The sequence below is a fragment of the Onychomys torridus genome, chromosome 5 (assembly GCF_903995425.1).
Source record: "Onychomys torridus chromosome 5, mOncTor1.1, whole genome shotgun sequence".
Lineage (NCBI taxonomy): Eukaryota > Metazoa > Chordata > Mammalia > Rodentia > Cricetidae > Onychomys > Onychomys torridus.
Genome location: NC_050447.1, coordinates 104,020,144 through 104,035,488, shown reverse-complemented (window position 1 = coordinate 104,035,488; position 15,345 = coordinate 104,020,144). Strand labels below are relative to the sequence as shown.

The following is a 15,345-nucleotide window of genomic DNA, read 5'->3' as shown; positions in this document are numbered from 1 at the left end:
TTACATAATTTTCCTTGTAAACCAAATTACATTTTAGTTTATTTATTTCGAGTTGAGGATCGAACCCAGGGCCTTGGGCTTGCTAGGCAAGCGCTCTACCACTGAGCTAAGTCCCCAACCTCATTTTAGTTTATTTAAACACACACACACACACACACACACACACACACACACACACACACACACACACACACACACACACACACACATACACATACACACACTGGCTAAAATTTCCCCCCATTGGAAACAGTCTGGAATGTGTATTTTAAAAGTCTAAGGTGGTGCCAGGCTTCTATTACTTGTGCTGTGGTTGAAAAGTGACATCATTGGACGTGTAATTGGAAGACAGGCAGGTATGACTTCCCTTTCTCAGAGACAGGTTGACAGCTGCCTTCAAATCCTGAGCTTCGACAACAAGTTTGTTTTTAATGTTTGGTCTTGTGCAACTGTGTTATTCCAGGAAATAAATGTAACTGCATTGCTAAGGATAATGGCTGGAATGTGTTTAAGACTGACATTATGTTAATGGAACATGTAGAAACAGAAGGAACAAGAACTTTTAAGAACATATTACACCAGGGATTCATTGTATTCATTACAAATAAAATCAAATTATTACTATATGTAACATGTGCAAAAGCACAAGTGTTCTGTAACTGGTTTTGTTTGGTTCATCAAATTCTTTATAAACTAAACACATCAATAAGGTTTAAGTTAACACAAATGAGACACATCTCTTACTGCGAGAAAATGGAGACGTTACAGAAAGAAGGATGACACGGATGTAGGTAAATAAGCCGACTGTCACATCCACATGTTAGTCCTTAGCTCAAGAGGTAAGATAGGTACTCACAACTTTTGAAGAAATTAAGAATATAAAACTAGACTAACATATTAAATATTCAAGTATAAAAACTAACAGGAAATTCATAAAGAGGCCTGTAATAGCTGCATCCCACACAATGGGAACTAAGAAAATTTGAATATCAAAATGCTTTAAAATTTCCAAGTTAAAAAAGAAAGAGCGTAAAACATCCCTTTAACTATCAATGAATGTCTACAGCCTTGTTTAAAACTGTGTTTATCATAGCCTGTCAAATAGAACTGTCTGTGAGAACTGGAACTTTCTACATCTGTGTCGTCCATCAACTACATGTACACTAAACAGTTGAGATGCTTAGTAGGAACTAAGAGACCAAATTTCTACTTTGTGAATCAAATTAATTTATATTTAAATTTCAGTAACCACACCTGGCCAATGGCTGTTGTACTGGACAGTGCATTTCCACAGATTTTTGTGTTAATAAGCTGTTTCCTATTCTTTTAAATGTACTAGTCAGGCTTTCCTACTTGTAAAAGTTGGTTTTACCATAAACACTGTGGACCTGTAAAACAAACTCTAAAATGCTGTTTACACATTTCAATCAATAAGAGATCAGAGTTCCTTAGTTGTAAGTTGGTAAAAATTTTAAAGGGATATTACCGAGTTCACTAGGTCCGTCTGTAAACAAACACCATCTGAATTTCAGCATAGCGCCTACAGCTGGAAACCGGGCCTTTGGGTCTAGTTGGCAGGAAACCAGGGCACTGCTGCTAGTTAAGAGGATTGGAAGACCATCAGCTCTTTAGAAGCAACAAAAATGGCTCCTTAGACTGAAGAGTGTCGCTTCTGTTTGTCTTAAACTGAAATGTTTGAAAAGGAAGTGTATAACGTATCCTCTGTGTTTGCTATTCTTAAGCAAGGTGTCATAGTTATTTGAGAAGTTTTCTTGCAAATGTGAATGTCAGGAACGGGATGTCAAGACTAGAACCTCTTCCGGAAGGAGCACTCTGGATTGGCTGCCTGGCTTCTTCCACCTGTGGCTGATGGGAAATGACAGAGAATGAGTTCCTTTCTCTTCAGTGCTGTTGTAGTCAGGGTTTCTACTGTGGTGCTAACACACCGTGGCCAAAAGCAACTTCAGGAGGAAAGGGTTTCTTTCCTCTCACAGTTTGTAGCAAGTCCATCATTCTGGGAAGTTAAGGCAGGGACTCAAGGCAGGAACCTAGAGGCAGGAACTGATGCACAGGCCATGGAGGGGTGCTGCTTACTGGCTTGATGCTCATGACTTGCTCAGCCTGTTTTCTTATAGAACCCAGGACCACCACTCCCAGGACACTGCCTGCAATGGGCTGGGCTATCCCATAATCACTAATTAAGAAAATGCCCTACAGGCTTGCCTACAGGCCAGTGTTATGGAGGCATTTTCTCAATTAATAGTTCTTCTTCCCAGGTTTAAGTCTAGGTTTAAGTGAAGTAGACGAAAAAAACAACCAGCACAAGAATTCTTAAAAACACATCATGTCAGCTGGGCCTGGGGGTTGTACTCCCATAAGCCTCAGTTCCTGGGACAGAAGCTGACACAGGAGAATCAAAAAACACAAAGTTTGCCTGAGTGACTTAGGAATAAATCAGTCTCAAAATTAAAGTTTCAAGTTGTTTTGTTCTTGTTTTTGTTTGCTTGTTTGTTTTTTTAAAGGCTGGGATGTGACTCCACAGCACATTGTGTATAAGGGCCTGAGTTCAACCCCAGTACTGAAAAATACTCGTGTATTGTCTTACAATAGTAACTGGAAGAAGTATTTGATATAGTTTATTGCACTTATTTCCAAAGCTGACTTTTAAAATTTTATAACATGTATTGCCCAGACTCCTAAGCTTATCTACACACACAAACACCACAAACTCCAAAGATACGCAGTGACAACTCTGTAGAATGTGACTATTTTTATCTTCAAGATTAAAGTAGTCCTAAATAGTTTCCTCACACCACCACCCTGGGGTGCCTTCCAGAAAGATTCTCCTACGTGCCAGCAAGAAAAAGAACAAAGTCACTTGTAACATTTGTGTGCCCACCTAGTACCCATCGAGCATCGGCTTTAGCAAAGTGGAATCACGGTGTGTTCCCAGTGGCACTCTAGGCCTTTTAGAACAGGGAAGCTGCTGAAGTTTCCCTCCCCTACCAGTTGAGTTAACAAAGGACTCCCTTCATGAAAAGTATCAGGTCCACTACAGAAGAGGATCTCCAAAACAGTCTCAGATCACTGGGTTACTCTCCAAGGGAGCAGTGTCCTACCCTGTGACTCAGTATCTCTCTTGGGGTTTACAGGACCTCTGTCCCTGACTAATATTACCCCGCATTATCATTAGAGTAGGGGAGAGGTTTGCAAGGGGAGGCTCTGAGACATACTGGCATTCTGAAAGTGAGCAGGTCTAATTTTAAGGTCTTAGTCTTTGGACTCCTGACAGTGAGTGAATGCATACCAAACCTGGATGCTGATGAGACCACAATCATTTCCTAGCTAGCCTTTTCACCCCTCGCATAATGAGAATGCAGCACAGGGCAACCACCAAAGGCTGGAAGGCCCTTTGCCAAAGGTTTGCAGATGTCCCGCATGGTTTTCCCTCATCATATCATAAATGGGTACTATGATAGTGTTTATATTTAACGTTACAGAAAACACATTCTTAAGTCATGTATCAAGCAAACAGAGTAAAGGTGGAACTTTACTCTTCCCTACTTTTCCCACCATTGACTATTAGGGAAAACTGATGACAGATACAATTTTGTAGATATGAGACCCTTACCTGATGATGATTTTCAGGGAGGGGTGCAGTGATTTATCTGGATAAAGTGCCAGCCATTTTCTACCAATCTGTCTTATGTTAAGTCTGGAAGAGAAAAATATTAAAGGATTCACAAAGGTGGCTGTTCATGTTTTTATTTTTTAATTAAAAAAAATGTTAATACTGCATATTAAGACTGTTTGAGGAGAAAATGAAGCCATCTGTTTCACACTGAGAATGGATTTGCCCTAATATGAAGTTAGGCTGTCTTGTATCCTACCTTCTTCCTCACGGTGATTAACAATCCTTCCCAGTGTTTTACAGACACTTAGCAAGGAAGACCAGACTTGGTGAAATTGACTCTGAAGACACACTCTTAGGTGCAAACTATGACAATTGATTGGGCTTTTACGTATGAATCTGCAGTTAAACTTTGCTGATATTCCCTTTTTATTATGAGATTTATGCAAGTGTTATACTTTATTTTGAAAATCTCATTATGAAAGACTGATTTCTATTTTGTCTTTGTCATCTTATAAGACCCACATGTCATATAAATGTTGCTACACAATAATCTGAATATCTTACTCTGATTCTGTCACTGAATTTACTTCCCAGAGATACTTTTCTTTTTTATCCCTCTAGAACTCAAGTATATATATGTGCACACAGTTGTGTACATTAATGTTCTCTGAACTAAGATTTTACTTCTCTGCCCATTGCTGTCATTAATATGTTCATTTTATTTAGCCATATTTCTACACAGAACATCCTTTGTTAGCACTCATAAAGCAGTGTTATTCATTGATAATTTATTTAGCCAGCCTGTTCTTAAGACCTTAAATCTCTTTTATCCAGCTTCCCTTTTGGCTGCTATAAAACATTCCAATGCCCATATTCACACATAGATGTATTTATACTTATTGAACATTATCAATAGCACAAATCCAAAATAGAATTATTGAACTAAACTGTTTGTATATTTGTTAACAGTTTGATGGATATTTCTAAAATATCACTTATAAAGTTTGTAATAAAAGTCTGATGCCTGCCAGGCGGTGGTGGCGCATGCCTTTAATCCCAGCTCTCGGGAGGCAGAAGCAGGCGGATCTTTATGAGTTCAAGGCCAGCCTGGTCTACAGAGTGAGTTCCAGGAAAGGCGCAAAGCTACACAGAGAAACTCTGTCTCGAAAACAAAACAAAACAAAACAAAACAAAAAAAAAAAGTCTGATGTCAAAAATTTTCATAAAAATCTTTTTTATGTGTGGTTTGGATTGGCATTTCAGTACCTGTGGACAAAACTGAACTTTTCAATGTGTAAATTTTAGGAGTTTGTCTACCATTTTACTTAGCCATTCGTAGTGTCTCAAATTAAAGGGTGAATGTTAATTATAGAAGCTAATATTTTACATGTCATGCATGGCAAACAGCTTTCAAAGATTTGCAGTTTATCTCCAGAGTTTGTTTATCATGCTGTTTATTATCTAGCCATTTATTTATTTACTTACTTATTTATTTTTAGGTAGCTAGATTCATTGGTAGTTTCTATCATGGATTTGGAAGGTTCTGCAAAGATTGTCTTAAACTGCTCAGTTACCTAAAGGGACTGCATACAAGTGACACAGAAAACCCAATATGAAGATCATCTTAGTCACAGTATCATAACAGAAGAATTTGGGGCATTGTTATCATCAAAGACATTTTCATAAGAAGATTTTTCACATAAAATACTATGATGATGTAAAAGCTGTGGGCTTTCTGTAAGACTACATCTGTAAGAAGAACATAAAGGAAATCATCAGTTTTACAGTAGCATTCTTCAGAGTGTTAGCAGTGGTGGCTAAGGCAAGAGGTCAGAGTGAACTATGGGGAAAGTAACAGAAGGCCCACGGCAAACACAAAGTGGAAATGTTAAACTAGCAGAGACTCACTAAGGAAATTTAGAATACACACAAACAAAGATAGAAAGAATGAATCTTGAATTAGTAACCCTCTAGGGCTTTCCAGTTCAGTTGTACATTTTTATTGATCTTTTTGTTGTAGTTCTGCTTTATGAATTTTCTGGTATTAATAAAAATAAATGATTTTACTCACAAATCAGTAATAATAAAACTATATTCCTTTCATTAGTCCACCAAGAACCTACGTCCAGCCTTAACAGTAATTTGACAAGAATACATAAAGCCTTGTGCTCACAGGATTGTACTTGTGAGTTATGTTTTATAAGTTGCTTATGAATACATTACCATTAAATGTTTTAAAATATAAGATATATACATTTCGACTTTATACTTCTTTACCATATTTCTTAAAATTGTGGCTGCTTGGTCCTGTTGGCAAACCTCTTCTCTTGACAGTTAAATTTCGAAGAGTATTTAAGAACTCAATGCATAGAAAACACTTCAGATTCTCTTCTATTACAAATAAAGTGACAGCAATGAACTGTGGGCAGTGAATGGATGGGAAACATCACGGGAAGGTGAGTTTTATTCATGGTACAATGTCTTTTATCCAAAGTGACATCATCTGAATGGAAAGATAGTCATTAAACCCGGCTTAATGGAACATTCTCATTCAAGAAGAATTACACATAGATTTGGAGTCATGAAGAAATGTAATTTATTGAATACCAAGAAAAATGTGGGTCAAAGAGTAGAGAAAATTCTGATAAAATTGTAAGCATATGACATTTGTTGGAGGAAGTACTACAGAATGATTTATTCTGTTTGGAAGAAAAAAGAAACTAATGTAAGTTGTCCACACTCACAGGCTGGGCTCAGTAAAGCTGGTGAGGGAGGTCATTGATACTGCCTCACTTATTAGCATTGAGAAACTCACTCTACCCGCTGCCTGTTCACATCTTCTATGTACTGTACGACCTCTCCCAAGGCTACTGTACCGGGCGCTGGTGTCTCAGAGTTGAGTTTTGCCCCAGTCTTTCCCATAATGTTACATTCTGTACCGCTAAATCTGCCTGCATGCTAAAGTCCTAGATCCAAGCAGCAGGGAAATTCATCCCAGAGAAAACTGTGACAACTGTCCTGGTAGTGGGACATGATTCTCAGACACGATCCCAGGGAATCCAGGCTCGGCTCAGGCTTTTAGCTAACTTCAGAGATCTTCTGGCAAAGCAAGAAGCATTTGACTGGGGCTATCTACCAATTGTCAGAAATCTTCAGGCATTGGGAGGAATCCTTCAGGAATTTGAAGAGTCACTAGGTTAAAAGAAATCGCCACTTACTTGGAGCCTGACAACTTTATAGCTAGAATCTACTACTTTGTTTTTAAACCCTACCTTAGGTAAGTAAGAGTATATACTGAAAGCTGAAGGTAAGATGTGATTTACGTTGGCATCTAGACATGAACCACCACTCCCAGTTCATGCGGTCCTGGGGAAGAAACATGCATGCCAGGCAAAGACTCTCCCAACCAAGTGACACTCCCAGCCCCCAGAAAGATAACTTTAAATGCCTATCACATTTTTCCTCCATCTCATAAGAACCATCTTTGTATATTTTTCAGGCTGCTCTTGAACTCCTGATTCAATGGGGCCTCCTGCCTCAGTTTCCCAAGCAGTTATGACTAGAGACTGTACTGTGCCCAGCTACATTTTTAGAAAGCTTGACTGAGGGACAAGTGCTACCCAGGTTCCACCCTTCCCATACACACTAAGGGATGCACAGCCACACTTTCAGTAGTTATTCCAACTGATAGCTGAAATTTCTAGATTTCTTATTAGTGCATTTTAAGTTAAATATTATAAATAAAATAATTGTTCTTAATGTTCTTCTTCTTTGATTTCAAATTATAACTAAATAAATTCTTAAACCATAAGCTTTCAATTAAAAGAAAGTTGCCTAGTGGCAAAGAACATGGCTTTGGGATGTGGATTAGATTGTTTAAATATTAAGTGTTACCACATTTGGGTCATCTTTTCGTCTCCATTATTTCTTAGTATTCTGACTGGTAACATGAAGATACATAGAGACTATGTCATAGAGTTTTCTGAAGGTCAAATGAAGGACATTTACAGAATGAACACAATGCGGCACATGATATATGATGGATAAATTTTTGCTTTATTAAAAAATCATTTTATTGGGGGTGAGAGGTTTCTCTGTGTAGCTGTTCTGGAACTCGCTCTGCATAGCAAGCTGACCTGGAAACCCAGAGATTTTCTGCCTCTGCCTCCCAAATTCTGGGATTAAAGGCATGCTCCACTACCTCCCAGTTTTAAAACATTATCTTATACAAAGGTCAAAAAAATAACATCTAAGATAATCATTTTAAGGAAGGCATGAGTACCAAGACTTTTCTGTCTTTAATGTGCTTGAACCACCCAGGAGTCTTGTGAAAATGCAGATTCTTTTTCAAGAAGTCTGAGATTTTACATCTCCATAAATTCTCAAATGATTCTCAGGAAGCTAGTCTATGTACTACCGCACCTTGGGTGACCAGATGCTTGCTTCTAATTGAAATATGCTGAGTCTGAACAGGGAGATAGAGCTGGACTTACCTCAACATATTCAAAACCACTGATTTGAGACCTGCCTTTCATTGTCTTTGATTTAGTTTTTTCATCCTTTTTACTCTTTCCTTGGCAATACTTCTTTAGCTTGAAAATGATTTTAATGTCTATTTCCCAGTGAGATCAACGTTAAGCCTTTTTATTGTGGATGATAGGATGAAACACTAGGTGGGTTGGAAAGGTAGTTGCACTGTCACACTCTTCCTCAAACACAAAGAGTTTGTACAATGCTTAGTAAGAGACTCTGAGGGTGCACGAATTTGATCCATAATATTAAGACAGTCCCAGGGAGAAACAGAAGGGGCTGCCATTATTGGAGAACTGTGGGAAATGAACAGTGCAGCCACACCAGACACCCATCTCACCTGAACACCAAGACAGGAGGAGGGATGCTTTTCAAATGTCTTCTCTTTCTCAGCATACCCTTAGCCTAACCAACTCTGTAGGCCAAAGACCGTTTTTACACTGTGGCATGTCCTCAAAGGCTGAATGTCACTGTGCTCCATACAATTGCCTTTGCAAGAACCTGCTATTGCTGATACAGATTTCACAGACAAGTCTTCATTTTCCAAAGCGGTGGATGATCTGTGGTTCGTATAAAATGAGCAAATATCTACGCAACTCATAGAATTAATTAGCAAGCATAGAGTTTCTTTGTAAGCAAGTACATAACATGTATGTGTTTCCAATATTCTTGCTCTGTGGTTAATCAAGACAAATAGCTAAAGTCATTGTTCTAAACTAAGATTTTATCATTCAGTGGAGATCAAGGTGTCTTCTATGTATACAAAATGAATAAGAAATCAGTTGATCGAAATCAAAGGATCATTAATCACGTGATTTAAAATTTGGAAAGCATCCAGACCTAGGAAAGACAGGCTGCCGCTAGAAGCAGTGTGGATTCATTGCTCACCTGTTTCCCAAACTTTTAAATGTTGCAAATGTAACTGAACATGAAAATCTTGAACAGACTCTTGGGTATGGGAGTTATGACAGTAGCTAGCAGATTCTAGACCCTTGTCTCTACTTAAGACCTTAGAGAAAGGGCAAAAACAAAACTTGAAGTAAATGCTCCTAAATTGACCTGTAAGGCTGCAGTAGAACAAAGGAATCACACAGCATTCAAACCACACATGAAACTCTTTGTTATAAAAGAAAGCTGAAACACGATTTTTCATATGCAAAGGAACTTTCTTTTCTGAATATCTGCTATGAAAAGAATTAAAAATCAGCAAATATTTCCTGGTGATACAGCTGTCCATATCAGCAATATCCATTTGTCATTTCTATGAATGTTCTAAATATATATTTTGTTTTGTATTCTTTCCTATCTGATGTTAAAGTAATGACTCTAATGAAACTTCTGGCAAATTCGTACCTCTAGATTTCTTTTCTGGGAGGCAAACATTGTATTTTAGAGCTTTAAAAGTTAATAGGAGTCATTTGCCAAATCAGTTGAGTATTGCCTTCTGCCACTTAGATAACAACGGGTAAAAGTAACTGTAGCCATCAAATCATTAAAAAGTGGATTTTCAGAACCTAAAATCCAGGGGAAGGAACAGTGATAAACAAAAGGCCAATGGACAGGAATCTGTGCTGGGCACCAAAAAAACATGCAAATGGGAGAGGAATTCCATCTCTGTCCCTGAACAGATTTGAAAGCAAATATAGCAGCTCTCTGCTATGTGCCCTGGAAGGGCACTGTGAGAGCACAGAGAAGGCGCACAGCCATCATTCAAACTGAGCTTCTAAGTCCTTCGCAGCTGAGTACTTCACTGGGGTTTGCAGTAAGCATAAGATTAAACTTTTCTTTCCTTGGCACAAGCCAAATTAGCTGTCACTGTTAATTAGTAACATAGTACTCACAGTCCTAAGCAACAGCCACCAAAGGCAGCAAAAATAAGCTCTAAAGTATCAGGGACAATTCTTCCTCCAAACTAGAGAGGAGACAAAGCCGAAAGATCCATAGATGTGTCCTTACACTGACCCAAGTAAGACAGAAGGCTCAGTACGCCTGCCTCAGACACTGTCATGGACCGACATTTTGTAAGCCTCGGGATGAGGAAACCCAGTCTCTTCTGAGGTGGTGGACACTGAGGCCATTTCAACTACCACCAAGAATGAGCAGAACTAGAAACCAACGCCTTGTGAAGGGGAGAATAAACCAACATCAACAACAAAAGCACAAACAAACAAAAAAACAAGAAGTCCAGGAAGAGAAGGAGGAATCTGAAAATTCAGTAAATGTTAAGACCTTGCAACTTGAGGCCACTCCCTATATTATACATTGTAGGAATTGTCATCTATGATTTGGGGATGGACCTGTGGAGCTATTAGGAAACTTAACGACTGTCCAGAGAAGACAAAAGGAAAGTTAAACAGTTTTGAAGACTCTAAGCATGGGTTAACAAGGCAATCGTTTTAGATTTTTATTTTGTCAGCCATCAGTGAGAACATCAAGGTTTTTTAATAACTGGGGGAGACCTTCTGGGCAGTGACCTGAGACTCAGACTTGCTAAACAAATAGAAACACTCTTAATACCATGCAGCTAATTTGGTGGGAGGAGAAGAAGGGTTCTTGGACGTTAGCTGGAAAATGATCCGGATGGAGAAGTGATTGTCCAAGTGAAGCAGACAAGACAGGTAGTGTTTGTTTGTTTGTGGTTAAACCAAGGAGATGAAACATTAAAATAAGCCTTTTGTGTTCCTTTGGGTTCTTTTTTTTTTTTTTTTTTTTAGAAAATTTTAAGGAGGGTTAAGATTATTGCTAAGGGCAATAAATACAGGTGCCCCCAGAACCTATGGTGATAACTATCCAAAAAAGAAAATTGCTTTTGGGAATAAAGTACCTTGAAGAATAGGCCAATTACCGACTGAAGAGAACAGAAGGGGGTAAGTTTGCTTGATATCCTCTCTGTTGTTTTCTCTTCCTGGAATGACACAGGAAATTAATGTTGCCAACTTCCAAATGTGACCTCAGGGCACATAGAGTGCCCAAACTTTCCTGCGAAAAAATCTCCTGGGAGTCAGTGGTGGGTTATGCTTAATGCAGAAATTAGTAAACACGGGCACCTGTAGCCAATGACACTATGCTTGACCAAAGACGAGGAGACAGGACTATCCTTGGGGAGGATCGGCTTGAGTTTTCTGGAGACCACCACAGTTTGGGGTTGTGGAGACACTGGGCTAAAGGAACGGGCAATGGGGTAGAATGGAGAGCCCTGCTCTCGGTTCAGTACTGAAAAGAGACCACTGAAATCCTGCAGGGACTCCAGGCCAAGTCTGCCTGTGAAGGTGCAGCCGGCCACCTGCTTCTCCATGCCCCAGTCTGAGGAATCAAAAAGCCGCTGGGAACACCAAAGGTGATGGAGTTTGGCTCACCTACAGACTGTGTCGATGGCAATGACCCACTGGTGGGGTTTGCAGGGAAAGCGGGGAAGGACTATGTGGGTCGTTGGCAGAGAGAGGACACTCTGAAACTCAAAGTGGCTGGCCTCGCGGTCAACAGGCCATGGTTAAATTCAGGTCACAGTTAAAATACAACAGTTAGTAGTTAAAAGCAGCACGGAGGAAAGTTGGTTTGCTTGCCTCCGATCCCTGTGCTAGCCTGCACTCCAAAGAGTTTGGTTAAAACATTATGACTCTTTCGGAGCACGCTGCAAATGAGCGCAGTTTCCTCCAATCTGATCTGGAGAAGGGCGGCCAGCTCCAGTCTGACCACTGGCCGGGAATGTGCTCGCTCTCCTGGGTCCCCCGGGTCCTCCTCTCCCAGTACTCCCTGTTCTGATGCCGCCGCGACAAGGAACCGACCCCTCCAGCCCCTGATCACCACGCTGGCGGGACGCCTGGGCTAGGACTCACCGCACCCGGGAGAGCGCCAGAGCTGGGAGAGGCGCTGCACTGGTACCGGCCTCCGACACCCGAGCCACCCAGGGAGCAGGACTCACGCCCAGTGTCCTCTCCAGCCACACAGCATCACCCAGTCCCTCGCAGCAGCCTGGCGATCTGCAGCGAAGCGCCTGAGTATTTATAGCCTAGGGGGCGTCGCCGCTCCCCAGCCTAGCCTCTGCTTTGCACTCCTCCCCCGCCCCGCCCCGCCCAGACCCTCAGTCCAACCCTCTTCCTCCCCGGATTTTCTGACCGTGTCTTCTCTGCTGCCAGTCACCCGTTGTCACTTCCCAGATCCATGCTCAGCTGGTCCTGTATCCCTCATCACAGCGTGAGTGTTGAAGATGGAGGGAGGTTGGGGAAAGGACACATGAACTGACTCCAAAGTGCTCCACTCAGAAAGGAAAAAAAAAATAGTAATAAAGAGGAAAACTTTCAAGGATGAATTAGGGAACTCCCTTGTCTTTGCTGTGGCTAACTCAAACTTTGACGCTCTTGCTGTGGATCACAGATGGCATGGATTAATTTCAGAGTTGTAAAATGACAGAGCTGATTATCAGTTCCTCCTAGCTTACAGGTGGCTCAAGCTGCATTTATTTAAAAATAGAAATAGACTGCCAAGAAACAAATAGCACAAAATATGTGAAACCAAAAGGAATCCAATTCTTTTTTTAAAAAGAGAATACTTTCCCAGGTGCATCGTGAGGCCTGAACTACTCTGATACCAAACCCAGGCAAGACATTACGAGAAGACTAACCACTTCTGTGAATGGAAAGCAAATCCTCGATGAAATGCTAGCAATTCAAATCCAAAGAAAGATGAAGATACTGAGATAAGTATGTGCCCTGCTCAGAGATACTCCACATTGAAAAACAATGGCTTTTCAGACTGCAAGAGGCTCTGTTTACAAGCAGCATTGACTTCATTTTGAGAAAAAAAAAAAAAAAGAAAAGTAGATGGGCATGTAAACATTGATGGGCATGTAAACACCATCTGTCCGGCACCAGCCTTGAGGCACAGACAGATTAACAACTTGTTCCTTAAAGCAGAAAGGACCCCACTATTTAAAAAAAGGCGGGGGGGAGCTACAGCCGCACAGGCTGATATTAAGATCAAACTAGGAAAAGCAGGCATGGCAACGTTCTGGACTCCCAAGACTGGGGAAGGGTGCAGCTCCTTCATGTGAACTGCATGAAGAGGAGACTTAATGCTTCAGTGGTCAAAAGACCTCATCTTACCACCCAGTGTGCAGCAGAGAACTCCCAACAGTCCTGGGGGCTTTAGATGGCCTCGTCCCTGCTGCAGCTGTGGCTGTTCTTCTCAAAGTGCCATTGATACAATTGCCCACTTCTCTGTCTCCACCATGTAACTGTCATCTGGGCTGAGTCTTGTGCTTTGCTGCTCCAGCCTCTGCCATTGGCTCAGCTCAAATCCTGACTTTGTAACAGCAGACCTCCAACAGGGGATATCATCGTATTACCATTAGCTACCCTTTCTGCTTCCCAGGCATCTTTGCAATTCCTTAAGCTCCTCTTGGGCCTCTTCAATCCTATGTAGCCAACCTGTAAACTACATACATGTATATATATTGAAGTGCAATGCATAATCTAAAAGTTAATATTCATAGGTAAGACTAGAGTAAAAGAATCTGTGTATCTGCATTTGCCTTGTCAGGTGATCAAGGAAACAGAGACTACTTGACAAATTGATACTTACAAAGTCAATATACCTTGTGAATTTATTGTTAGTCAATAAATTCTGACATTGTGAAAAGTCACAAGCATGTTAGTTGTTGAATCTTTGTAAACATAAGAACTCAGTTTTAAAAAAGTGTAGGTGGTCCTTTAGTGTGAAACCCGAGACAGTGAAATGCTAGAAGAAAAAAAGCAGTGCCTGACAAGATACATGTAGGACAGTACTTCCTGAATAGGAGGACTTTATTTGCTCAGAAATTAAGGCCAACAGTTAACAAATGAGACTTCAAATCTTCTACAAAGCAAAAGACACAGAAACAGTCAATTGAGTGAAGTCAAAGCCACAGAGTAGGAGAGAATCTTTGCCAGCTATACATCTGAGAGAGGGTTAATATCCAGAATATACAAAGAACTCAAAAAATAGAATCAAGAAAACATATGGCACAATTTTAAAATGTCCTCTGGATCTGAACAGAGAGTTTCCTAAAGAAGAAGGAAAAATGGCTAAGAAATATATTATAAAATGTTCAACATCCTCAGCAATCAGAGAAATGAAAATTAAACTACTCTGGGAGTCCATCTTGCCCCAGTTAGATTGGTGAAGATCAAGAAAACAGCTGGCAACAAGTATTGTTGAGGGTGCAGGGAAAAGGGAACCCTCATTCACTGTTGGTCAGATTGAAAGCTGGTACAGCCAATAAGGACAGCAGAATGGAAAATTCTCAAAACGCTAAAAGTCAGTCTTCCATATGACCCAGCTACAACACTCTTTTTGTCATAAACTCAAAGGACGTCTACTCCATGAGCCACTCCATTCATAATGGCTAGGAAATAGAAACAACCTGAACGTCCTTCAACTAATGAATGAATGATGAAAATATACTCCATACATACAATGGAATGCTATTCAGCTCAAAAAATAAAAAGAATAAAATCATGAAACTGTAGGTAAATGGATGGAACCAGAAAATCCTACACTGAATTAGATAACCCAGATGTAACTTGAAGTGTCCTAAGAAGACAGGAAAACAGAAAGAGACCATGCAGAGGGGAGGAGAATCTCTAGAAAGGGGGTAACAGGAGACTCGTGCTACAAAGGGGATAATAGAGAAAAGGGGGAGACCTATACTGGAGAGAAAGGAGGAAGGGTAATATGCAGGAAAGGGAAGGAGTAAGAAATAACACAAAGAATGTTTGAAAAGACCATAGGGCGACATATTATTTTATAAGCTTACATTTTTAAAATGTACATACATACACACACACACACACTGAGTTATGCCACATGGGGTGATGATGACGTTTACAAGAGCCATACACTACCTTGCCATAGTTGCAGTATTAAGCAAGCATGGGAAACCTTTTGAGTTGTTGGTCAGAAGATGACAAGGGTTTTCTAAAACAATACGGGCTATTGCCGATGCCATTGGTTGCCTTCCAAAACTTGAAAGTTAGACCCTATTTATGAATACACCACACTCTTGGGACATGGGAGTTGGATGAATTGAGTTGGAACTGACCTGCAAGCCTACAGACTTGCTCTCAACATCAGAAGGTAATAGGTAAGTTGCCAAGGAAGTGGAGTAATACCTGGCTGCAAAGCCTATGAGCCAAACTGGCCGA

At 40.4% G+C, this 15,345-nt stretch overlaps 1 protein-coding gene across 1 annotated transcript in view; it reads right to left on the bottom strand.

The window, feature by feature from the left end:
* LOC118584260 (type-1A angiotensin II receptor) overlaps window positions 1-12,138 on the bottom strand; it is a 49,615-nt gene extending 37,477 nt beyond the window's left edge. The window contains exons 1-2 of the mRNA XM_036188376.1: window positions 12,001-12,138; window positions 3,632-3,715 (exon numbers count right to left, since the gene is read on the bottom strand). The gene's annotated coding sequence lies outside the window, so the exon portion shown is untranslated. The remainder of the gene's footprint in view (window positions 1-3,631; window positions 3,716-12,000) is intronic.
* Between the last annotated feature and the right edge of the window lie 3,207 nt (window positions 12,139-15,345).